Source organism: Parus major, chromosome 2 (genome assembly GCF_001522545.3).
Source record: "Parus major isolate Abel chromosome 2, Parus_major1.1, whole genome shotgun sequence".
In the NCBI taxonomy this organism is placed as follows: Eukaryota; Metazoa; Chordata; class Aves; order Passeriformes; family Paridae; genus Parus; species Parus major.
In genome coordinates, this window is record NC_031769.1 from 87,142,565 (window position 1) to 87,169,605 (window position 27,041).

General features: G+C 38.1%; 1 protein-coding gene across 15 annotated transcripts in view; it reads left to right on the forward strand.

Annotated features, from left to right (window-relative positions):
- Nucleotides 1-27,041, forward strand: part of LOC107199801 (poly(rC)-binding protein 3-like) — a 501,970-nt gene that overhangs the window by 254,153 nt on the left and 220,776 nt on the right. The window contains exon 4 of one of the 15 annotated variants that reach the window (XM_015617344.3): nt 21,971-22,025. The exons of the other annotated variants lie outside the window; for them this stretch is intronic. The gene's annotated coding sequence lies outside the window, so the exon portion shown is untranslated. The remainder of the gene's footprint in view (nt 1-21,970; nt 22,026-27,041) is intronic. 15 annotated transcript variants of the gene reach the window in all.

Below are 27,041 nucleotides of genomic sequence, written 5' to 3' on the forward strand. Positions count from 1 at the left end.
TTTCTCTTTTAATACAGGAGAGAATTCTCTGAATTCTTCTGGACAAGTGTCAGGAACAGTAATCAACTATCTTGTTTCAGATATTGTTTCTAAGAAAATGTAAATACTTTGTCCAAACTCACTCACAAGTTTCTACTCATTCTCGTGTTTCAGGATCTTTACAAATCTGTCAATCACCTTGAAAAACTTTTTTCCTCTTCTTTCACTTAAATTGAAAAAGAGCACTAGACAAGTGGTGCATTGTGGGTGACACAGCCATTCCTACAGCTCTGGCCTTTAGCTGTGCAGATCTCCACACAACATTTCTCCCTCCAGAGTTTCCATAAATCTGGTCCAGATACTCTCAGAAGTGGGAAAATCACTCCTCCTCCTCTGGACACTGACTTTAGTTTAGCAGTGCTCATATGGAAGTCCTCCTTCTCAACCACCTGCTTCAGTTTCATGAAATGACCTTTATCAATGAAGCTGATGCCTCGTGTGGTCTACTCAGAATATGTTGCTTCCCTGTTGATCATGTTTGGAAAAATCAACCTTCTCGAAGAAATCAATCTCTCCAGAAAAAAAAAGTAGAGACTGAAAGCAAAACACAATGTTTAACCAACTTCCTGCTTTTTCCAAGAGAGACTCTGGGTTTTGCCCCACCCAATGTAGCTGACCACCAAGTAGGGGATATTTGTCCATATTTTACAGGTGAATCAATAATATGGCTATATTAGGAAATTATTTTTATTCATAGAATTATGTTGAATGATCTGAATAATGCATGACAGCACATACTTCAGTAACAAAAAAATATAATTAAAGTGTCTAGAGAGGAACTTTATTGTTCTGTAGAGGAAAACAGGCTGTTGTTTGGAGGCTTATGTTATTCCTTTTCCATTCACAGAGGAAATCTGTTTGCATTTATCATATCTGTCTTCTTCCTGTGCATCCTTCAGGAAACATTTTTTTTGAAGACTAGGAAAAAAAACTAAATACGGCACAATAATATCCTCTTTTAAGCTCAACACAGTAATTTATATCTATTATCTAGCATATATTATTTTAAATACCAGAAAAATTATACCCTAGAATGAACTGTGCTGCACATTGAGTTTTAATCTCCTTCTCCCTAGCAACAATCAAAAGAAACAATAAGGGCAATAAATAGCCAAATAGGGCATAAGAAATGAATAAAAATAGTGTCTCTGTTTGGGGAAATAGATCTTTAATCACTTCTCCTCTGATGTCCCTAAAATTGAAGGTTAGAACAATTAACAGTTTTAAAGAGCAGTTTGAAAATAGCTTCAGAAATGGTCTTAGTCTTGAGAACAATAGGCATTTTCTAAAATAAACAGGATCATACCCAGGGGATCTTGCTGACTTCAGGAAGTTCAAAAGACATCCAAGCTCTAACTCACAGAGGAGGGAGAAGCAGCAGCCTCAGGCCATGTCTTCACTGAAAAAAGGGATGTTTTTACTCTGCATTAAATTTAGGTGGTGGAGATGTTGCTTTACTATGACAGTGGGGGCAAGAGTAAGGTAGATTTAGCTTTCTCATAGGCAATTTGAGGCCATCCTTGAGCTGAGGTACAAAGATAACCTTTATGAGGCTCAGTAACTGTTCAAATCTAGGGGTTATCTGGTTTCAATGGCTATCCTGAGTTATTTATTTAAATTCAAAATGGAAATGGTTCCCCATGTCCCTGTGAAGTCAAACCTGAATATGTTGTACACCGGCAAGCTGGCAGCAACCCTATAGCAGGAACTAAAACTGCAACTGCTCTTTCTGTGTTTAACAGAGGTTATATTAAAATAAGAATCTCTTTTGCAGGCTCAAAGGATGGGTTTTATATATGCAAGGGCCAGTCTCCAACTGAAAGGGATGAGTGATTGAAGATATCTGTATTTGGGTAAATAGGTGGTAATCTAGGTAGTTCTCTGCTGCATTGTTCTTTGCTCTTTACATTCTGCAAGGGAGCTGAAGTATATTTCAGAGGTTTGCCTCAACCCTGAAGCTCTGTTGGGAGAGCAAAATGCCATCCTCAGCATCTCTGCTATGTAAAAGCAGAAGAGAATCAGGCTCTGCCTGCAATTTTTAAATTTTAATCTTAATTTTGCTAAATGTGAGAGCAGTTGGAGCCAACTATTACGTATCACTATTACTTGACTATAAAATTAGTCCAGGAAAACTAAATGTCTACATCAGTTGGCTGACATCACATGGCCCAAACATGAGCTACTCTCCAAGTGAATTGCAGAGCTATAGGTGTCATTTTACCACTCCAAGAGGGACAGTGCTGTGCCTCCCAAAAGTTTAATCTTCAGTCTCTCAGACTGCTGACTTTTTTTTTACAAAGACTCATAGCAGCTCACAAGAATCAGTGGAAGTTTTGCCACTGACTTACAACAGGAGCTTTTCAAAGCCCCACTCAAACTTACACACCTGAAAGTGATGACTTGTGAAGTTAAATTCAAATATATGAGGGTGCAGTTCATTCTTCATGAACAACAGCTCCAGGGCTGTTTTCTGCCTAAGTGAAATATTGATTGTGTGTGTTTTGTTCTGGTCTATGGGTGGGAATTGATGCTGCAATTAACTGCACAGGTTGTCTGGACCACCAGTCCAACCCAAGCTTGCTGTGTCATTGGGCTTCCAGTGGGCACCAGAGAGGATGAAGTTTTCAAAAACATCAAGCGGGAGCTGAGTACTAGTTGCACCTTGAATAACTTTTTTGCTTGCTTCAATATTTTTTTTTTCTCTAATTTTTGCTTTTTTATTATTTTCTTCCATTTAATAACAAACGGGTCAGTAGATTCACAGTGAAAGAAAAAAAAAAAGAGGTTTTCATGCTTATTAAGAAGCACAGTTGACAAAAAATCACTCTGGATGCTTTCAAAATAAAAAAATTCTGGTTTTAAAGATCCTGCAATTTTTAGGAGATTTCTTACCCTTAAAATAATGTTGAACTAAAACGACTTTTCAAGGAGAAATGTTTCACCAAAGGCAATTTTGTATTATTGTTGTAATGTATTGTAGGTTTCTTTAAAGTGACTCATAGCTTTGCAGCAGGAGAAAAAGTGTAAATAAAATCAAGAACTGTAATTTTTAGTTCATATTTTTAGAGAATCTGCTCTCATTTGCTGTTCTGAACTCAATACAATCTGTATTTTTCTTGGTTTTTAATTTAGTCTTGCAAGTTTGCAGGAGAAAGCTGATACAGAGAGCATGCTCCTAAGACTGCTATTTTGCCCATGTGGGTCACTTGATGAATTAGCATGTGTATTTATGTTAAGAGGTGTGAGCCTCAACATTTTCTGAAAAAGAGTGGTGTGGTGCAGTCAAGTGCCCTGTTTAGAGATGTTTCCTTATCTATTATTACCCCAGATTTGCTTATTGTTATGATCATTCAATTGTCCTAACTGATAAATAATATTTATTATCACAATAAATTATGATAATAAATATCATAATTTTTGTGCATTAGGTGAAAATATTTTCTCTCCCATTTCATTGCTTATGACATTCCAATACTTGAAACTGATTTTCATACCCCCTATAGCTTTAATTTAAGCATGTATTAATCTGTCAATCTTTATCCATCAATCACAATGTCCTGTTCTATAATAATGCGTTCCTATTTTCTAAAAATTCTTGTATTTTTTGTGATACAGACTTTTCAGAAATAGGAGCACAATATTTTAGATGTTGTCTCAGTGGTATACTCACTGGGGTTTTGTTGTGTTGGAGGTAAATAATACTATGTTCCTTGTTCTACTCTGAAATGTTATCGTTGATGATCCAGAGGAAAAATTTTGTTAAGTTTTCCTTCAAAGAAATTAATTAGAAACACGCAACATACAAACAAACAATTGGTTTTACTGGTTGAATATTGTTTCCTTAGGTAGATTTTTGAAACAATGAACACACTATGCACAACATTTGCAATCAAATATTTATAGCTAGCCTTACAAAGAGTAACTTTGCTGCCAGAGGTGGAAGAGAAAAGGCACAAATTTTTACTTAAAGTCAGTCTTTCTTCTCTATTGTGAATAATTTTCAGGCAGAACTGCATTTCTGTAAACTTGTTTGTTACTAAGGATTTTGTCAGAAGCCGCTTCTGGGTATGTACTATAGCTCAGTGACAGCAATTTGTGTACCGTAAAGCCAAAATTTTAAACATTTTAGTGTGACTACATCGCCATGGGAATATAGAAATGCTTCTACAGGCTGGGGACAGCCTGTAGAGTGGCTTGAGAGCAGTTTGGCAGAAAAAGACCTGAGCATGCTGGTTGACATTCAGCTCAATATGAGCCAGTGTGTGACCAGCTGGCCAAGAAGGCCAGTGGTATCTTGGCCTGTATCAGGAGTAGTGTGGCCAGCAGGAGCAGGAAAGTGACCATACCCCTGTACCAGTGAGGCCACACACTGAGTCCTGCATTCAGCTCTGGCCCCCTCACTTTAAAAAGGACATTGAGGAGCTGGAGCATGGCCAGCAAAGGGCCACAAGGTTCACAAAGGGCCATGGGGATGTTTTATGGGGAACAGCTGAGGGATCTGAGTTTGTTTAGTCTCAGAAGACAAGGCTCAGGGGGATCTCATCAATCTCTAGAACTCCCTGAAAGGTGGTTGTAGTGAGGTTGGGCCCCTCTCTTCTGCCATGACTGCAGTGAGAGGACAAGACTTAATTACCTTAAACTGAGACAGGGGATGCTCAGATTATGTATTAGAAAGGAAAAAAATCACCAGTAGAGTGTTCAGGTATTGGAATGGACTTTCCAGAGATGTGGTGGAGTCACCATTCTTGAAGGTGTTTAGGAGGCATCTGGATCTGACACTGCATGATGTGGTTTACTGATTAAGGGGTTACAGTGATAGTGCTAGGTGAAAGTTGGACTTGATGATCTTAAAGGCCTGTTCCAACCTTGACAACTCTATGATTCCATGGTGCTAAGTACATCAGTGACCAAGGTCTTTGATGTACACAGAGAACTTGTCACAAATGCATTCTCTCTTGTCAGCCCTTCAGCAAACTCAGACTTCATCTCACTGAGCACACAGTTCTTGTAGAAGCTATGCTCTCTCTTGGAAATTAAGCCTCACCAATCAGATTTTCTAGTCTTCACCTCTTCTTTTTCTCATCTTTTTCAAAAGTAATCTTTACCTCTGAATAAATGATGTTCACCTAGCTAGCTAGCCCCACCCAAAGCATTTACACTTTTTTCTCCTTTTCTCCCTCAGAAGCATCATTAATCTGTAGCACACAAATTCTTTGCATGTGGCTTTGGAGTTGTTTAAAAAGGTAAGAGCAAAGAGGATAATTACAGACAGGTACTGTTGAGGAAACATTCTTTGCCTGTGTTGCCAGAGAGCAACTCTGATACCACGCAGTAAAGAGCTTTTGAGGAACTGGAGGTCTTTCCATTCAACTACTGAATTCATATGGTCTGTTGAAATGGTCAGTGTGGTGGTGCAATCAGGGTTGACAGATGCCCACTGCCTCCCAGAGCAGTGATTTTGTTTCACCTAAAGAGATAAAAAGCAATACTGCCTGACACAGCAAGGTCTTTGGAGCCCTTCTTAGCAGGACACATCTTTCTACACTTTGCTCTTAAGCGCTCAGTATCCCATGGCAACCTCTTTTCTTCAGGGAGCTTTAGATTTTGACATATCATTAATACATGAGTTGAGGAAGCAAAGCTGCAAAGCTGGAGATTGGTTCATGGATTTAACTGAGGTAAATAGCAAGGAAATTTAAAGGCAGGCTGAAACCAATTTTATAGTACTTCCTGTGGGATTAATGTCTAAATTTGTTTGTCTGGTAATGAAGAAAAGTTATCACCTGCAGGTGCATGTAGAAATTGCAGAAGAGAAGTGTTTCTAAAAAGGAGAGCTGCAAGGTAGTAACACCAAACACTTTAAAAAAAAATAGTGTATTTTAAAGCACTAGCTGCTAATTGAAGAAGAGACCTAGTGAAATTCACTCAGTATGGAAATACTGTGACCTGCTTGACTATAGAATAGATATTATAGAGAGAACAGCAAGACCACTGGGAAAAAAAAGTAGGGTGAAGTATAAGCTACATATATTCATGTATACTTGGGTATACAACAGACTGAAACACTTGAAATTACAACTGGCTCAGTTCATCCCTAGTATGTTGAGTCTTCATTTCCTGGATGGTAGCTTACTATTTGGCTACCAGTTGCTCTAGAAGAGGCAAAATATGAGATAAAAATAAAAGAAGATAATAAGGGGATGATAAAGAGCAACCACTATATATGTGGACTGTACCTTTCAGGAATATTCATTGACTAACCTCAAATATTAATTTCTCTCAAGCTCAGAATATGATGATTGACCACCAGCATTCAAAATCCCTTTGCTCTAGAATACACAGGGTATTGCTTAGCAAGTAAGATGCAAATGTGTTAGCATCTCTGCATGCTTATTGCCTGCCTATGATGGGTTATATTAATATTTAGATTATGTAAGGAGGGAAGATGCATTGATACAGGCATGGAACCAGATTCTTCTTTTATTTATGAGATGCAGATCTTAGTTTCCCACAAGATGCTTGCTGATTCACCTGAAGGCAATTTCTGAGGTAAAAAACAGATCAACAAAGGAATACAGGGAGATAAAATACATTCATGAATTTTACCTGCTGCTGTCTCTTGGTGAAAATTTGGAAGAATATGGCTTCAGATTTAAAATAAAGTTGTTTGGGGTTATGGATGGAAAGAACTCAGGAAGAAACTCAAGAACTTCAAAAAACAATGCCTTGTGGAATAATTTTGCATGGAATTGGTAGAAGTTCATTTATTCCAGAGTAGACATGAAAAGGAACCTGTATATTTCATCGGGAAAGAATAGATGATAAGTTGCATAAATACTTTGCTCTTATGTCTTATTTTACCAACTCTGACACAAAGCAAGCTTTCTGAATGCATTTTGCAAAGACAAGCTTCTTCTCATACTTTATTGCAAGGACATATCTGAAGTTTGCTGATCTAGTAAATCAAGAAGAAGGTCCTTCTTTGTTATTTGTGATTAATACTCTAAATGTAAAATGATGATCATTTGGACTGACATGGTAACTTTAGTTAGGATAAGCAAAGACCATTCTCTATGAATGCACATGAGCTACAGAACATATGAGAAATGGTAAAAATAACATTTTAGATATTGAACTTTCTAAATTAGATCTTACATTTTGCATTAGTTCTTCAGCCTTAAATTTTATAAATGCATCTAGAAGATTCTGGGAGATAAATGTCGTCATATGTTCTGATCTCTTGCCCAATGTAATTTTTCTCAGGACAAAATAATGTTTTAAACAGTAGCACAGGTAATTTGTCCATGTCCAGCCTGACATCTCAACTTTCAGATGTTAGGGAAAGATGACAGGGTGCTACTTGCTGGAGTATTCAAGAAGCCTTTCAGAAAAAAAGAAAACCAACAGTAATAAAACAGAATATCTGTATGAAAAGCCTTACCTAATTTGGCTTTATTGAGCCTGAAAAAATGATGTCTCTAGTGAGAGTAATGCCTCCAGCAGATAGGAGATCCCCTCTAGAAGCTGTAGAAATTCTGTTGCTCTTCAGAAAAGGGCCATAGCCTTGGAAATGCTGGGCACTTATATAGATGAAGGGTTGCTTCTAGTTTTTCTTCAATTCACTATATCTGTGTATCTGATGCACCATGTAGAAAACTGAACATGTTTTTTGCACAATGTTGGCTATTTGTGTGGCCACAGCAACACGGCGTGAGTTGTTCATTCCTCATACCCAAACTTTTAGTGATTCAGTCTGCTAATTCTGGGAGGTTCTACTGCAAGATGTGTAGTTGTAGTTTTTCCTTAAATCTGTAGGTCTTATGAGAAGCCAATAGAAGTACCTTGATAGTCTTCATGATGACAGGGGAAAGTGTGAAAATATGGCCTTGATGCATTTTGGAGGTTCAAAGTCGCATTTAAAACTTCCTATTTTGCTATTAGGCATATTGTGTTTGGCTATTAATCATTGTCGTGTTTGGAGCTGATGATGGAAATGAGATCCTCAGCTGCAGATGGGGGTTGTAAATGCAACTTTGATATAAGCAGTGACATCTATAGTAACCTGAGATGCATTGTCCCCAGAACATTAGAAGAGACTTACCAGTGGTGGCTATCTATCATGGTCCAATAGTTACCAATAGTTCCTTCCAAGTTTTCCAATAAGTGGCTTCTCACAAAGCAGATGGAAAAAGATACTCATGGATCCTTCCACCTTTGGGGAATGGCAGCTTTTCTGTCCACGAATGGAACATTTGGGCCTGACATAATGAGGTGTGGGGAAAGAGAGACTACAGAGACTATGAATTGCTTGGGTGTATGTGAAAAATGTGATACTAAACAGAAGAAGATTGACTTGGATCTTGATTTATAAAAATGTGCTCTGGTATACTTTAATATGACTCTAAAATACATTCCTTGGGTATTTTATTCAGCAGGATTTCCTCCTGTTGAAAGATATTTAAATGATAAAAAGCTCAGAAAAATTGCAACAACTGAAAAAAATCAGCGTAAGTATGCTAGTTTATATGAATTGTCTGTACATGAGGTGCTTTCTTGCTTTTTATAAGGATGGTAACAAGCAACCTCCTACAGGCCTTGATCACATTAACATCAAACAATCATACAGCTACTGGGGAAAAAGAAGGTGCAGCTGTGGGTGAGTAACGCATTTCATATCTTGTTTTTTTAAGAGGCAGGCTCCATGTCAGAAACAGCACAAACAACAGAAAAGAGGCTCTCAGCTGTGACCAGGCTTAGGTGAACTGACTGGCTGCAGATGGCCTCATAAATAAGAAAACAAATAAGTGATAAAAGCATCTTTAAATATCCTTTCTATATTAAGAGACATTTACTTGAATGAATCTCGCTGTCTTTATTAATTCTAGTTTCTGAGACACAGTATGTGGCTGAAATTCCCTTGTGATATGACTGGGAATTTTTAATTTTTAATTCATTTTAAAGGTACTGAAATGCAAGCTCATAGAAAGGGTGAGAATGATGATGTGTTACATACTTTTCTTCATCCTTCTCCACCTCCTACCATTGGAGATTCTCAAATAAATTTTGTTACATTAATACCTGTAATTGGTGCTATTTTTCATTTGATTGAAAGCTGCTTACAGATTATCCAAGCAAAATAAAGATGCTGATGCTTGTTGCTTACACAGAAGTGGCAGCTGGAAGATGCCATGTGACTCCATACATACCTAGAAAGAGGGAAAGGCTGCCAATTCAAGCAGCTGTCCTGCCATGGTCCTACTTCACCTCCACTTCCCTGGGCCTCAGAACCTGATCCATTTGGAGAGTTGAGCAAGCACTTAACTGTTAATATCTTCTGCATGCCTTCTCCACCCTCATTAACTCAAATTTGCTTTTTGACACTTCTGAAGCAAAAGAGAACATGTGCTGTGTGTGGTGTAGCACTTCACCAGCTGGGACTGTCCCTCTAGTGGATTCCCATTTGGGTAGCAACCTGAGGCTCACTGTCTCAGGTATTTTTGCAGCAAAGCACAACTAGATCAAAGCAAGATAGCAAAACAGAGTGGTAGGTGTAAAAGTTATCTTCATTAGTTCCACACATACTTTTGATCTCTCTGAACTGCTCAAATGTTACAGGACTTCATAAAACTCTTGTCACCAGGTGCTTTTCTCCTTGTGCTGCCTGGGCGGTGAAAAGACAAGAGATATTTTCTACTCTGACCACAGGATGTGTGTGGCCTTTCTCTGTGGATGAATATGCTCATGATCTCTATCTATTATTATTTTAGTCCCCAAGTCTGAAGTAAGCTCAGAAACTAAGCAACAAAATACTTTATTCAAAATACATAAATATTTAAATTTGGGGTGGCTGCTACATTGGGTCTTAAGCATTTTGTGTTTTTTTCACACAACTAAGCAGTATACTTGTGGCACAGATGAGTAATGCAAGGTATCCAGACAGGGTTAGTATGTTCTATTAAATCACTGATAAAGTCAGAAAAATGGGCAGGATTTTGGCAGCATGGTCCTTGTTCTAGGGTGACTTTAAGATGCTTGTATCCCTTTATCTATGTCAAATATACAAATGAGTATGCAATAAGGGGTGTGTTTAGCAAGACGTGTTATGCTTTAGTTTTATCTTTTTCTTTTCTATCATTTTAGTAGCCTAACATTTAAGAGAAGGTAGAAGACAGTCCTATTTCTGTCTGACAGAACCATATCCTGTAATAGCTTCATTTTTTTTATACCCTCTTCAACATATATGACCCCTACATGTTTATGATTTTACCTCTAACATGATTGTGTTACCTGTGCGTGCAACAGCAGTGCAGTGCAATTTTACAGAATACTGATAGTTATGAAAACATGCCTACAATTTATAACCTGTTTCCTATAAATTGGAAAGGAAAGGTATAATTTTATATGTATTTTATCTTAGATGCTCAGAGCCAGAAACTTAAACAGAATGATAAAAAATGATACAGGATGATAAAAAATGGAAGCCTGTAACTATTTTCTTAAACATATATAATTGAAAAAACAGTCTTAGGCTCAAGTGTTGATTTGAATGGGATAAGTAGCATCATAAGAAAGTCCCTGGCAGTTAAGCCACTTTATGCTCCGATATTCTTCAGTGGTCAGAGTCAATCTATGATCCAGACCAAGGTAAAGAGGAAGAGGTATACAGAAGGGAAATAACAATTATCTTCATGTGTCTAGTCATTCCTTTCTCTCAAAGGTGTTATTGAGCAGGATCATCTTCATTATTCTTCATATCCTTTTAATATAAGAACAGTTGTCACAGAAAGACTTAATTATTCTCTATCTGATCTTGCATCTTTTTTTCTTAAATGATGTTCACTGTCTCAGGCTGCCAGTTAGTTTTGCAGGAGATATTTTTCATGTCTGATCTTTTCAATGACTTTATTGTTTACCTTCACCTTCTCACAAAGGTCTTTGGAGTAGTCACAGTTAAATATGCTCAGGATTTCTTGGAGTTCAGGAGAAAGAAGACAAGCAGCAGAATTAAAGCAGCAATGAGAAATCAATATTACACTGCTTGACTCCTGAAGATCTATGGACCAGGGAATCAGGAATTCTCTGAGGTGCTGTGCAAACACTGCACTCCCTCCACACACGTGTTCTGCCCTGTAGCTTCCTCAAAGAGCTGGATGGCAAACAAAGCCAGAAGGTCATGTTCTGCTGTCCTACAGGCATGAAGGCATTCATCACAGGGCCAGGGCTTTGTCTGTGTTGTGTCAGCACTTCATCACATTTCATTTCTTTCCCTGTCTCTCCTACCTCTGTATGTGGTCAGAAATATTTGAAAAAAATAGCTTCTGCTTTCTGACTCTTGTCCTTAAGCATGGCAGATGGCAGCTCAGTTTCAGAGTGTGCTCTAGCAGATTTTGATTAACAGTTAACAAGCATGAGCTTTCAGGCTTTGCTTCCAGTCGTTTGGCAGTTCCCCATTATTAACTGCTGCTGTTTTCACTAAAGTCCTTTTTGCTGGATCGACCAAATTTCATGGTGACAGACTTAAAAGTGAAGAATACAGCTTTAAATAGAAAATAGTAGGATCTTGGTATGTATAACAGATCATTTAACATCTGTTCGTGTTTTTTATCTATGGTAATTACCTTTTGTTAATCAAAATCTTAGTTTCTGAGGCAAATAATTGCATCACCATTGGAAAATAATGTCTTTAGCATACTTTACTCCTAGTCCAGTTCCAGCTTCTTTAGAAGCATCCTATGACACCCCAAAGAACTGACTTTCTGGATGGTTCTAAGATGGTGTTGACAGCCTTCTGAGAGTCCTCCTTCAAGTTCTGCATGGTGGTAGCTGAAAACTTTATGAAAGTTAAAAAGGACAGTGTAAGACTGGAAGAAAATATGGGAGCTATAAAGTTTTTCTTGAGATTCACTGGCCCTCTAGAATGAGCACAAGTAATGCCAGAAATATTACCCAGGAGATCATTTAACATCCTTCCTGCCTTAAAGACTCAACTGTTGCTCATGCTTCATAAAGCTATTTATCTCTCTGCGGAGTTTAATAGCTCTAGGGCTTATGGTTATTTTTAGAGAAAACATAAAGCAAATGTCACCCACTTTCTCTCCCTTACTCCTCACCAGTATTTCTCTTCAGTGCACTGTGCCACTGATTGCAAAGCTGAATGCTGATGGATACTTGCAGTGTCCCACATGTGGTTTCCTACCCATTTTTACTGAAGCTATTCCCTTTCATAGGAATGGTCTGACAGGCATATCTTCCTGGAGTTTCTCTAAGTTATATGGCAGCAGTTGTGGTGAAATTCTCATCACAGAAGTGGTATTTGTAGACTGTTGTGGGGTTCCTCATACCAGGAGTATGGCAAGCTCCAACAGTGGCATCTTTGCTGCTCAGGATTTTGCAGACTGCTCCCAGCTTTCCCCTTGGGATTCATTGCACAGAGGGTTGTGAGACACAGTGTAAACCTCAAAAGTTTCTGGTTTTCTTACATGCAGGAGCAAATGTTTCGTGGTTCTTAGATGAGTGGAAGGTATAAATGAGTGGGTTGGTGAAGACTCTTCTCCAAGGATTTGGGCCAAAATCTGGTTGTACCTAGTGAAGAATGGGCAAAGTGGAAAGAGGAAAAACACAGGGGTTATGTTTAAAGAGGTGGTTTAAACCAGAGCCCTGGGGACTTCTAGTGGTGTACAGTAAATGAGACAAATGCAAGAAGAGTGTCCCAGGGAGATTGCCATAAATTAATTGGAGGCAGAGTTTGAGGACTGAGCTCTGGCATGAGCCTCCCTCCAGCTGAAACATTTGACAGGGCTCAAATACACGTCATACCATGGCTCTCACCTTGGAGACTGGTTCTCCAAGGCCTGGGGGCTCTTTGCACAGCTGCAGTGTGAGAATCCCAAACATGGATCCATATAAAAGATTATAAAACTCTGAAGGCACTGAAGCATAGCTGCTTGCAGAGGTTTTTGTCATAAATACTATAATTCCTTTGGGAATCATGATTCTTAGGCAGTGACTTGTCTGATCAGCACTATTGAGGGAACAGCGCTGCTTACCTGGCTCAAATGATTTGGTCTGTATGGCTACAGCACTTCCTAAGTATTTACTGATGTTTACATTTTTGAAGCAATTGAATAAATGTTAATGTATCTAATTTAAAGTGCCTATTACTTGAGATACCATTATTTTCTCCTGCTCATAAAAAAATATCATGCATAATGGATTATGTTTTAATGAACATTCTCATACACCTATTTCTAGGACTAGTCTTTAAAGTAATGGAGTATCAAATTCTGTAAGAGGATACATATAAATATTTCCATCAAAGTCCAGGAGTTAAGTCTTGTTTGGTCTCATGTAACTAAAAGAAACAAACATAGAATAATTTGTCTTTGCCCTAAAACTGTATTTTATTTTTCTTCTTTGTAGCTGTGCATTCCAGTTTGCAAGCTAGAACAGCCTGTAAATATATTATTGGGAAAGACATAAGGTCAAACATTTCTTACTCAACTCTGAAACACATTCCAGTTAAGTTTATAGAGCATTTTAACTTTATGTTCAGAAAGTAGTAATCCCCATGTCTCAGTTTTCTATTAGGTATAAATCAGCTGAAATGGTTTAGACTAGCCTATCATGCCTATATTGATGAAACTTCATATGCAGATTAGACAGTTTTGAAACCTGGAGGTATTTTAATGCTGCTATTTTCCTTGATCATTGCCAATTCCATCTTTGTCTCCAAGTCTGGCCAATACCTTGGTGTTTCTGAAGTGAGCTATTACAGCTCTTCTTTCAATTAAAATGGTGTGGGATAGGCTTTTATGTCAAAACCTCGTGTTGTTACTGAACAGAAATTCTACTTATTGGTTAGTTCAAATCAAAATACAGCCATTTGGATATAGCTTCAGAATATGTCTCTTCTTATTTAAATATATGAGCAGTCACTTGAATTAACAGGCCATGAGATACAGTGAAACTATACCACAAGTAATATCCTATAATAACAACAACGCTTCTCATGCTGTCCTTTTCTTATATTTCAATAATAATAATAATAATAATAATAATAATAATAATAATAATAATAATATACAGGCTCCCTCTGAGAAAATGTCAGTAGTTTGGGATATTTCTGGACCATCCCATAAAGATATAAGTAATTAAGCATAGCTAGATGTCAGGACGACAGACGCATTCACCATGTAATGACTGTGATTCTGTCTTGCTGAGAACATTTTCACTCCTGACATTCTTGCTGAATGTATGTACTCAAAATGCATTATTTTCTCACATTTGAGTCTACACTTGTAGATGTTACAAAAAATAAGATATTGAGGAATGCAGGTTGTTATAGGCTGAAAACTGAAGTAAGATTACAGAGTAGGGCTCTTATATTTCATTAGCATGTATGTGTTTTTGTATCTTTCAAAGATATAGAAGTCATGCATTCTGCTTGTTGCTTATTAATAAATTTCTGTGCTGGTCATAAGTTCAGTCGCTTTATCTCACAGGATTTTCCCCCTTTTATCTCAGCTAAATTCTTACTCTTTTCATTCTTTGTCCATGATGGAAATGTTAAGGTTTCAATGCAATAACAAAGTCAATGAGAGTACCTCAGAGAACAAGAGTTGTGGAATTGGATCAGTTTTACTCAAGACAATGATTTATATGCTCTGATAGGCACAGTGTTCATGGACCTGGGCTTGGAAAGGACAATGAAAGCTCTTTCCTAGTGCAGCTCCAGCAGCCTGGTGGGCACATCTGAAGGAACATGTAGCATGTCATGCAGCTGACAGGCAATTCTACCACTGGAAGAACCCAGAGAGGACTTGCAGCTCCTCTGCTACGCTGATCAAACACACCCATCCTTTTCTTTCCTTTTAGTTTAAACCCTGATAAGAACTTCTCAATTTCTGAACAATCCTACTACCACGCCATTAATGACAGGAATCAATGTTCCTTGAAATTTGCTTTTCTTATGGCTGCTTTTCATTCTGCTGAGTTCAAGGAAGCATCTCTACTAAGAGTCACAGTAGGAGACCATAGAAGAATGACTGAGCAATGAGAAGTTTTCTGGGCCCTTTTAATCAATAAAAGTTGAGGTTACTGAATCAGGCAAGTTGTGAATTGAGGGGGCTTAAATAGGTGCTGGGCAGCCATAAGCTTAAATTTCAATTTTAACTTTTGCTACCCATTTTTGTGTCACTTCATCTAAAAAAAATAATCTGCAAATAAATCTAGTTAAGAAGATTCTCTTTAGGATTCTGTGTAGTATCACAAAAAAAAAAAAAAAACCAAACAAAAACAAACCCCAACCAATGTTTTTCTCTTGTTCTTTTCATTAAACATATTTAGCTAGCAAGTGATCTGATTAAGTAATTACTTTTTTGACAAGTTTGTGGCAATTCAATATCTAATTCAGTGCTGCAATTCAGACTAGAACAAAATCTGGACTCTTGAAAATCAATAAATAGAACATAGGGCTTCAATGTGATTCTTTGATGGTACAAGCTATGCCAAGTGCAAATTAAAACTGTCTGTGCTTTCTACTGACTTTGCTGAGAATTTGAAATCAAATTCAAAATTACAACTATTTTCTCTTGCAGTGTCCCCCTGGAGGCATTTGGGATTTGCTCCATCCTAGGGCAAGACTTTGTCTCAAATTGTCTCTCTTATTGTTACTTTGTGACGCAATTTCTCACATCTTTGAAATCAAAGTAACTTTCCCTATCAGGAACAAATCCAAGAGCCACATAAATGTTTTTGAAAACAACAGATTAACAGTGTATTAGTTGCCACATTTATTTAAATTTAAAACCAAACAAAAAAAGTTCTTTAAGTTGCATTACATTATTTTTGTTTTCCTGTTTCTATTTGTTTACTTGTAATGCATAAGCATATGCATTCCATGTTTTTAAATCTTTGATTAAAACCAAAAGGTTTTTTTGATTACTTACTGGACCAGTTTCCAATATCTCCTCAGTCACTGGTTGAGTAACATTGTTTGGCAATATGGATGAAGTGTAGCTGGATGAAACAGAGTTTGGAAGAAAACAGTTCTTGGCTGATCTTTCTTAAGTGAGAATGATCACAGTCTTATCATTCTCAGCTCCAGATACTGACACATGTCTTTGGCACCACTTTTTCTAATGAACAAATATTGAATTCTATGCCTATTGTATTATTATTATCTAAAGCATGAAAAACTGTTTCTGAAGTGGGCACCCCTTTGCACTGGGAAGATGATAAGTTAATGAAAAGCCTGTGTCAGATATTAATTATGTTATTTAATGCACTGTTGGAAAGTGTTAGCAGCATGTTTTGTAATGTTTTTTAATTTATTTCTGAGTCAACTTACTTGAAACTAAATCTTTAACTGATTTTTTTTTAAAAAAAAAACAAAGCAGCTTATCACTGGCAATCAGTAGGAGATCATACCTGTGTCAGATCTTACTGGACATAGCAAAAATCATAACTTTAAAGGATGACTGTAAGTTTGCTCTCATTTCTCTTTGCATCTGAGTTCCCTCTTGGCCTGCAGTACCAAACTTGGAAACCAAGTTTCCAATTTTCTCTTTCTGTCCTGCATACAGGTGTGAGGAATAAAGTAGTAATTTAAATAAAATATGTGCCTGTGCACCATTATTCTTTCCATATGAAATTCTGGTTGTTACAATCCACAGATGAAATCAGAAATTAATGATCTGACTGAACTCCATCTAATATTTATGGTCACAGACAAGGAAGTCTTTAACAGAGCTGTGGATGAGAACAAAAAAACAGTTAATTTTAAATCATGTTTTAAACTTTGGATTTCAGAATGATGGCAGGAGAAGTCTCCATATCTACTGTGCTGCCATGGTTAAAACTTTTGCCAAATTCAGCTGTGGAATGGGGATGGTTTCTCTTTGCTATAGGAAACAATGAGTATGTGAACCTGAGAATTACACTTGTTTGCCTTGTGATAATTGAGTTGCATGCACTTGCATGGCACAAACTGTTTGTAAGATAAAGCAATACTAGGTCATGCTTGCCACTGAGCAAAAGGAAGTGAGAATAGGTATGAGATGTCCCTCAGAACTGCCAAAAAATCAAAATTCACCTGGGACAAGGGAGTGAATTTTTAGAAGAGAGTGTGGAGTCAGGATGTTTGTCCTTCTCTAGGAAAATGGAAGTGGTAGTGCTGTATCATGACTTAAAGGCAGTGAGTAGACTGCCCTGCAGACCAGATACTGACTGCTATGGCTGTTACCAAATTTGTGTGATAGGATGGAAATTCTGGCATTAGAATGGCCACTGGAAGTTAACTGGAAATATGCAATAACATGGCACTGCCTGTGGCAGGTGTCAGAGCACACAGCAGTACCTTTAGTGGCGGAGGGTGCCTGTTTGCAAAGGTAGTGTGCTAATACAAGGATCATATCTCACTTTCAGCTAAAGAAAGAATGACAAGAACAACATCTCTTTGACACCCCTTGGGATACAGAGCACTGAAGAGTGCTGCTTTACACAGCAGGGACCAGTGATGATGTGCAGAAAGGCTAAGGACAGGCAGAGGCAAACAGATCTTTTGTCTAAAACCAGGTGCAAGGTAGTAACACTTTAATGATTCCTTGTTCATTAATCAACAAAACAGAATTCAGGATGATTGTTTACAATGTGGCACTAGTGATGGAAATCAAACGCTTTTTCTAAATAATCTGGATTTAATTCCCACTCTGCACTGAGCTAGACACCAGGAGGCTGCTCTGTGATAGCTAGAGCAGCATGGAACAAGCTGTCAGTAGTCTCTCAAATATCACGGATCATCAAGTGCAAGAAATGTCTGAGAGCTTTTGAATTAATTATTGGTAAAATGTTCAAGGCAAGAGCATGGCTGGGAGAGATTGAGGTGCGTGCATGTGAAAGTAAATGTTTGGACTTGCTAGCCTCACGATACTGAGGAGGCGAACGCAGCAGTGTAAGTGAAACACCTGAATGGTAGTAAAACACCTGTAAAAAGGAATGCCTTTGAACCACAGGGTCAGCTCATTCCAGTGTTTTCATGAACTGGTAGCTGCCACTGAAGCAAAACAGGGTTGATGAACGTGTAAAATATAGATGGGGATAGCAAACGAAAAGTGACACCAGTGTAAATTATTAATACCTTCAGGATTTCAATTTCAGGGCTTAAGCAAGTCCTGATGTAGTTTGTCTTGTGATGGTAACTGTTGAAATTGCTTATATCTAGGGCCTTTACTTTTATTTTGCTGAGTTTTTTCATGCTAGGTAACAGTGAAATGTGAACAAGTTTTGTTAGTGAATGGACTGTTGTTTAAAGAGATGATAAAATCCCAGTTTTCTTCTGGTTTCTTCACAAAGTCTTTGCAGTTCTGCAAAACATAAATGTGGCAATGATAGTAGGAGAGGTCCAAAGAGAGAATTTTTATTGCCACTGAAATATGAGACACTTTTTTTTAAGAACTCTCTTGCTTGAGAAAGACCCCTGCATATATGATGGAATTTAAATGTGTGCTGGTTTAGCCTCCCATAGCTCTGTTTTGATGTCATTGTAGGTAATGTCTTGTGCTTGCTTGAGGTCTTGTGCATAGAAAATTATCCAAAACTGGGATGGGATTAACAATTTAACATGGTCTGAAAAGGAGAGTGACTATGAGGTATAAGAATTTGGCAAAGACTGATGCAAAAATGGCTTACTATATATAAGCTCTGCCATTAGCATTAGGACTAACATAAATAGGACTAAAAATTTTTTAAAGCACTCAGAGGAAATAAAGATCTGCTTATGAGGAATATATCAGTGTATTTTACAGTTATCCATTATCTATTGTACACAGCAAACTTAAGACATAAACTTGGTTACTTGTTTATTCCAGGTCAATACAGGAATGCCTCAGCAGAAAATGGCTATTGTGTATTGCTTCTGACAATGAAACTGCATTTTACTGCTTTTTATACAAGCAGCAGAGGGGGAAAAAAACAAACCTGTTTTGTCACTGTCTTTCGAATTCTTCTTATAAGGGCAAGTCTTACCCTGTGGGGAGTGGAAGGAATTGTTTAATGGGAGACTGAAGGCAACTACCAGCTTGACACCAAAGTTTTGATTTTTTGTTATAATTAAATTTATGATATATGTTATCTTTCTCTGTCTTTAGGTATACATCTGCATGTACACTTGCTTTTAGAGTCATTAAAAAAGCAAAATGAAAGCAAAATATTTCTTTTTAGCATGTAAGTAAATGCTACTTCACCAAAGTCATATTCACCATAGAACTAACATGCATATTAGAAAAAGTTTTACTTATTTATACAGATTTCATCAGGTGATTTCAAATTACTCATTGGATTTTTCCTCACAACAGACCCTAAAGATAATGAAGAACAGATTTTCACTTTACAGGTGGGAGTTAACCAGACAAAGGCTATCAGAGATATTAGTCTTAGTCTTTTTCTAAGCCCGCTCCTCCTGTTCTCCTCCTACACAACCTCTCATCAGGCTAGCAGAAAAGTAGAAAAAATCAGAAACTTGGATTCACTTTCTGCTGTGCAACACAACTGGCTTTTGGGAGGGGCTGCTTTGAATCTCTAATGTTCAGTAGTTTATTTGCAATATAAGAGCAGTAACACCCTCCAGGCACCATAAAAAAGGGTGCCTGAGAGATTGTCATGAAGAGCACAAGTTTTATAATGAGATTCAAATAAGCCTCCAACAATGTTAAATTTTGTTCTTTACCCATATTTAAGTCCAGCAGCTTCTGTGTGCTGAGTGGTGGTGAAGAAGAGGTAGAGTTGGTGACCTCAACTACACTGTCCTGCACTCCTGCAGCCCAGGGAGATGAAGGAAGTTTATCCCTCTCTCCCTGGTCTGAATTCTGCAGGGCAGGTGATAATCTAGGGGTAAGTTCAGCCATAGAGAGGGACAGGGAAAGAATGGAGCTTCCTTACCAAGAACGAGAGCTCCAGGAATTTCATCCAGCTCTGAGAAACCTCCTGCAGGTGAATAAGCATTTTCCAAACAGTAGTTCCCATTTTCATAGTTTGGCCAACTTTGGGAGGATTTGCATAAGAATAAGGAGCATATTTCTGAGACAGAATCTTACCCACTAATCTTCCAAATTGCAACTTACTCTTTCAGTGCATAAGATGCTGCAATTTCTTAGGGAGCAATCACCTGAATTGTCTGAAATTACAGATCATTGGGCTCTTTAACTTCTTTCATGGAAATGTCTGAACAGTTGTGTCTGAAACTGGGTAGTGTGATCATGTATGGGAAATCCAGACTGTCAGGAAATAACAATCCAGTTATTTATTTTCCCTTCTCTTCAGGGCTTTGTAAGAAGAATTGTCAGATAGCCCTAGTGACTGGCAAAGCCATGGGTTCTGCCAGTGATAATGTTAATGATACAGCTACCAATACTGTTGGCTTTCTAACAAGGCATATTGGCCAAAAATGACTAATCCTCTTCCTTCTGTGTTGTCAGGATTCAGTGTAGGGTATTTTAACTCCTAACCAAAGACCAGTCTTCATGATGCACAATATGTAAAATCTGGCACACAAATTTGTCATTCACGTTAGTAATAATGCTAGAAGTTGAAGGTTTTGATGTGTCTCTCAATTGTTTACTTTGTATGTATGTGAACATTTAATATATCCACTCTCATTATATAGTTTGCTCCTTTGTACTGGGATGCACATGAGAGTTATTCTAGAAAAATGCAGGAAAGCAGAGTTTGGCAACTACTGCAAGTGGAAAATTTAAATATGATTCAGCTTTTAATGAAGAGAGTCATTCTCTTTCATCTCTCTGCTAGACATGTAATTCTAGCTGGTCCTTCATTAGTACAGCTTTCATCAGTATGAAGATAAAGCTGTGTTTAAGAAATTACTTAAGATTAGAGTTCAGTATGAATTGTGTTTGCTATCTAAAAATGTGTTGCATTTTTCAAACTAGAGTTTGACTGAATATGTCACAGAAAATGTGCTTCTTCTGATTTTTTCTAGTTTATATTTTTTTTTATTTGAGGGTAGTATCCTGGATGCCAGAGTCACTGTGAAATGCTTCAAATTGGCATGATGTCTGTCACACGCAGTTATGAGTTAGTGAAGGAAAGGTTTAGAGTAAATTGTATTAGCAGAGGTGCATGTACTATTGCATAATTCATTGCAAGCAGTGTTTTGTAAAATTAATATAAAATATAACATAGTCTTTAAAGGTTTAAAGTGAAAAGAGTAATTGCGTCAGATCCATTTTGTCCTGTTTCCTGCTTACTGAATTCCAGCTGACAGCCTAGGAAACCCACACCTCATTACCATATTTTGAAACATCTGTTAAGGAAAACAGATCTGGTTGCCAGAATTCATCTTCCTTTCAGAAGTGCCAAGTATGTGAACAGAACCATTATTCCTTAGGCAAAAAAAGACTATATTCAGCTTTGCTGTCATCAGCCATATTAAGGCTCTATTTGGTTCAGAATGTATGTAATTAATTGAAGAAAGCTATTCATACAATGTCACTGTAATTACTGAAACATGAATATTTCTCCCTTGTATTTCATCTGATAAATAATCTTCATGTATCAGCCACATTTATTTTAATTCCACATTTTAACAGCTTGCTACCTGTTAATGTTATAATTATGACATCAGAGCTACTGCTCTGTAAATGAGCTGCCATCAGGAACCAGATGCTGAAGTTGTGTTTTACATAAAGGGAGATGATATCCTTCAGTCTAGGGCTCAGAACCAGTGGCTCAGATAACTCCTGCACACTGTAACTTCTTGTCTCTCAAAATACCCCTTGCAAGAACAGTATCTCCCTTAACTGTGGTCATTAAAGACTCCAGCAGGTCTTGTAAAAGGTACTTATTTAAGACCTGATTCACAAAACCAGTCAAATTTTAGCCTTTTATATTTGCATACTTTTTTCTTTTTTTTCTCTAGCCTTCCTTATTCCAAGTCTCTGTGGCCTTAAAGAGATTCAGTTATTGACATGTAGGTAAGTAGAAGATGATAAGGTTCTGGAGGACATCAGTTTTCTTCCTATTTCCTAGAGTAGACAGCTGTGTTAGCACGCCATGCCTACTGCTTTCCATTTCATCCTTTGGCTTCAGTTTCCTAATTAGAACAGTTTACTCTGAATTAAAATGAAAAGCAAAATAATTAAATGCAACTTTCTCCTTATCTCTTAATGATGCAGTAGCAAGTGGTAACAAGACAGAAAGCCACTGCTCCATAACTGGCCAGCTCTCCTGGACTCAAACTGCCTTATGGAGTCTCAGGAGAGGCAGCACAGTTTGGTGCTGTGAATGTGTTGCAGGGTAGCAGGGTGATTGGTGCACTGAACTCCTCTAAGAACAAGCTGCCACTGCACTAATACCACTGCTGATCATGAGACCAAGTGCTCAGGTAGATTCAGGGGGGGACCCAGGTGGAAAATAAGAAGGGGACTGTTACCGCTGGTGATGAATAGATCACATGGACACAGGTCGAGGTGTGGTGAAAGAAAGAGCAGAGTTTATTTTCCCTCCCAGGATTTATAGGCTTCTGACCATGGCCAGGAATTGGATGGTCAGGATAACACTTTCTCACTGCACTGGCCATGAGAGATGCATCACAAGACGTGTAACAGAAAGAATGTACTCATATCTATGTTTACAATTACTGTCCTGGGAAAGTCCTTAGAAAACTATGTTAGCAAGCTCAGAAGCTGAGTTTTCAGGGCGACAGGGGACAGCTTCACTTTTCAGCTAGATCAGTCATTGTTCGGGATCATCACACTGCTGGTGCTGGTATGAGGAGAAGGAGAAGCACCTGAAAGTTGACTTTGGTGGGAAAAGCTTCATGGTACACAAAGGTTAGTTTTCAGATTTCCTTTCTACTTTCCCCTTTGTATGTATTTATGTACACTGTTGTAATGATTTTCTTTTCCTGTTTCCCTTAATGCTTTCATCTCTTTCCTGCCCTTCTTGATCAGTCAGATGTACATCTGTAGTCTGAATTTATCTCATGTATCTCTGCATGTATCTCTTGTCCCTGCTAGAATTAGGGTACCTTTCTTTATACTGCATGTTAAATTCATGCCCAGACACGTGGGTTACTAGCCCTCTTCTGACCTTATACCACCTAAAAAACCTTAAAACCAGGCATCATCTGCTTTGGAGCCCTCAAATGGTATCAACTCAGTGAGACAAGGCAAACCTTTGTTGGAAACAGAGGCATAGAGAATATTCCCTTATCTGTGCTGACAAGGCCTGACTCTCAAGAGAGCACTGAGTTTAGCCTAAAACCATGGAGAAAACTTCTAGAACTAAGTAGAGAAACTGAAAATGTGAGTGTATAAGTTTGATAGAATTGCATTAAATCACTGGGTGAAGAAGTTAGAGTTTGGAGTTTTAGTTATATTAATATGTGAGATACAACATGGAGGACTTGGGGTGTTGTCTCCCCTTCTTGTTCTTCTTCCTTCTTCATCTTCTTCAAAGGGTTTTTGGATAATCATGAGTGATTGGATAGAAGAATCTGCACTGCAGCACACAGGTGTTGGTCACTAAGGAAAATAAGTTACTTGGAACTTGATTGCTGGATAAATTGGACACATAAAAGGCCTTGGAGAGATTCTGCATCCCTTCATTTTGCACCTTGTTAGCCTAGTGTATATAACTACTTTCACTCTATAAATAGGTAATATAGATAAGAAAGAATAAACATCCTAAGCCCAAACACGAGAACACAAGTCTTTCTTTCTCTCATCAATCTCAGTCTTGAGGAAAATAACTCAACCACCAGTGTCACACCCTGACAAACCTTTACATTGCACTGGGAGCATATCTGAAGGTGTGAAATCAGCCTTGAACTGATCTAACAGCTTGCCATAGCCACTGAGAAGGGATGTTACTGTACTTCTTCCCATCATTTTCCCTGGATGTCCCAGTAACACAGTTCTGTTCAGTACCTTGGGCCAGCTCTAGTGCCTGGTCAGCCTCTCCTGTACATGCTTTGTTTCTCAATTCCTGACCTATTAGGAAATTCACACATCAAAGGGAAGATAGACAGAGTCCAAGGAAAGGAGAAGTCTTGGGGCTGGCTGTGGAATAGAAGATGAAAATAGCAGGGGAGAGATAGGAAAAAAAAACTTTTACTTTTGACAGCAGTGAGGTTTGAGCATCCTTGTTGCCAGGCTGGCCTCATTTCTGGGGTCCCTTTTGATCAATTATCAGCGCAGCACTGAAGTGATCAAGTGCACAAGAACTGTATACATTGGTACTGACTGTTAGACTGCAGCCAAGCCTAACCTAGCTGCAAAGATTGGTGAGGTGTTTTCCTAATGCTCTTAGGAAAACTAATGACACTCAGAGTTGCCATTAATCCTTGAAAAGACAAGCATAGTGTACCAGAAGTCCCCTGCCCAAGCTTTTCCTGTCCTCAATAAAGTAGTTACACTGCTCTTTCCTTTCTCACTTTTCCCACTGCTGGCTGAGTAATTGCTGCTTCTCTTAACTCAGCCAGTGGTCTCTCAGGTGAAGCCCCTAAAGAAGGAAGCATAGTAGTCACAAGACAGCTTTCTAACTACATGAGTGCTGCTGTTCAGTCACGTGTAAATTGTTGTCCAAACGCCTGCTGGGTGTTTGTGTACTCTGTGTGTGTGTGTGTGTGTACTCTGCCTCTGTTGTTTGAATCCAAAGGACCTGATACTATCACTAGAGTTTAAGAGAAGGTATCCATACCTGCAGATCAGGTGAGCCCAGGTCAAGGCTTCTTGCCTGAATTTGATGTGCCATGTCATCACACCCACCAACCTGTTTCTCAAAGTTTTGTGTTTGGACTTCTGAGTCTTTGATCTCTGTAAAAATTCCAGGGGGAGGCTGCAAATCTCAGATTTGCTGTTTGTGTGCAAACCAAGCATTCTGAATGGTTCAGCAACACATTGTTGTGCTATGTCTTTATGTTCTGCTTTGCTATTTTTAAAAATTTATCCTTTGTGATCATCTAGTATAGGCTTTCCCTCCTTCCACATCCAGAACCACAGGAGAGAGACTCCAGTGCACTGTATCAGACGTTGGTTTGCCTCACTTTTCTGGGTTTGGAACTTGCTTTGGAATACTTTTACTATCTCTGTTTCACTAACACATGTGAACTGAACCATCTCTGGTAGCATCTTCAGCATTCAAATATCAAAAGTAGCCAAGACAGGGCAACATTCATACATCTTTGTTTCATCTGTATTAATGGTGGCCAATGCCATTTGTAATTCTGTCTTATAGTAAAGATAGGTCACTTTATTACTTTTGTTCAAAAGATACAAAACTTATTGTTTGACATTCTTCAGATAAATGGACCTTGATGATATAAGATAAATAAAAAAAGGGAGCTAATGGGAGAATATGACACAGTCAAAGGGCTTGGAATGAGATGCTTGTACAATTCAAAACATTCTATGATTCTGATTTTTTCACATGTACCACTGCTCAGATATGGGATGCAGGGAGATGGAATGAGATGGTAACTTCTAGATGAGCATTTACCTGTAAAAAAAGGGTGGTTAAAAGGAGCTGGTTTGCTTACTTGTCTGATTAAAAGGAAAATAAGACATGCTGTTTTGGCTATGGAGCTGGAATGAGAAAAGCAAGACCCATCTTTTTCCAAAACTTTTTTTTCCAATGGCAGTAAATTCTTCATCTCTCTGTGTCTGTGGGAGCAATTATTCTGCATTTGTCTGCCTTTTTGGATTGAAAATTCTTTCCTTAGTGACAGCTATCTGTTACTTTTGCAATTTACTCCAAAATGGGACTCCTACTTCAAGAGGTACTCACTAGTGACACTGCTTTTTAAATACAAGACAGGATTAATAAAATCAGTCTTATGGAGGATGTATGTGAAGGCTGTGGAATTTCAATAGCTTGAGCTCAGCTGTATTGAAAATATAGAGAATCTGAATGTTCAAGCTCATAACTGAAAAAATTAAGAGATCACTTCCGTATAGCAATGTAATCCTGGGGTCTGTGAGTGTCAGAATTTGTTATTGCTGCCTTTTGGCCATTCTTCTGTTTTCTGGGGGAAAAATCCTTTTCATTATCTCTTCTTCTGCATTGCAGTCTCACCTTCGAGAGCTTTCTCTGCCTTCCCCTGTGCAACTCTCAGGAACATATTGCATGGAGAGCATACATGGCTGACAAGTTCAGTTTATCATGGACCATTCACCAGGAGTAAGATAAAAACAGGCTTAGATGTAACAGTCCAACCTATCTTGGACCTTTTCCTTGCACCTATAGGTAAGGTGGCAAATTTTGCCAAAGAAGATGATTTCCAGTGCTATCATGCCTCCCATTTGATTTCTTGGAGGCTGAACTTCTGAGAAATTCTCTTTTATTCTTCCCTTCTTACTTGGATGCCTGAAAAAAGTTTGGCAGTAAAATCTTGTTAGTCCTTTTTCTTTGTCCCCCGTTTCACATCCATGTTACTTCTTTCTCCCTTCTTTTTTGCTTCTCTCTTTAAAGGTTGAGAGTATCTAAAGTAATTTATGCTCCTACATTTTGAATTTTTCAGAACTGTTTATAATGAGATTGCCAAATGCTTTTGTGACTGAAAGAAACTACAGAGAACCCAAGGGTGTAATATAATATACTCTGAGTGACTTGAAACCAGAAAAGAGTTGGTCTCAATTTACCATCAAGAATTGACCTTTCTGTAATTTTACAGGACTGCATAGGTCTACTGGGACAGAAACATTTTTAAAAAAATAAAAATCTGTTATTAATCCAGTCAGCACACTAGGGTGCAAGTCCATTCCTGAGTATACTGCAGCTCAAACAATAATAACCTGTGTTTGTATGTGTCTAACCTGCAGGTTATCTGCTTGAAAAGCAGAATGTCATCCAGCAGGAGAGAGGGTTGTATATGTGTGAGAGTAAAAAAAGGAAGAAAAATATTCCTTGGAGTCTCTCCATTGTCTGTTCCTTCTCCCTCAGTAACCCCACCTTCACCTTCCTTACCTTTCATTTTCTTTGAGTCATCC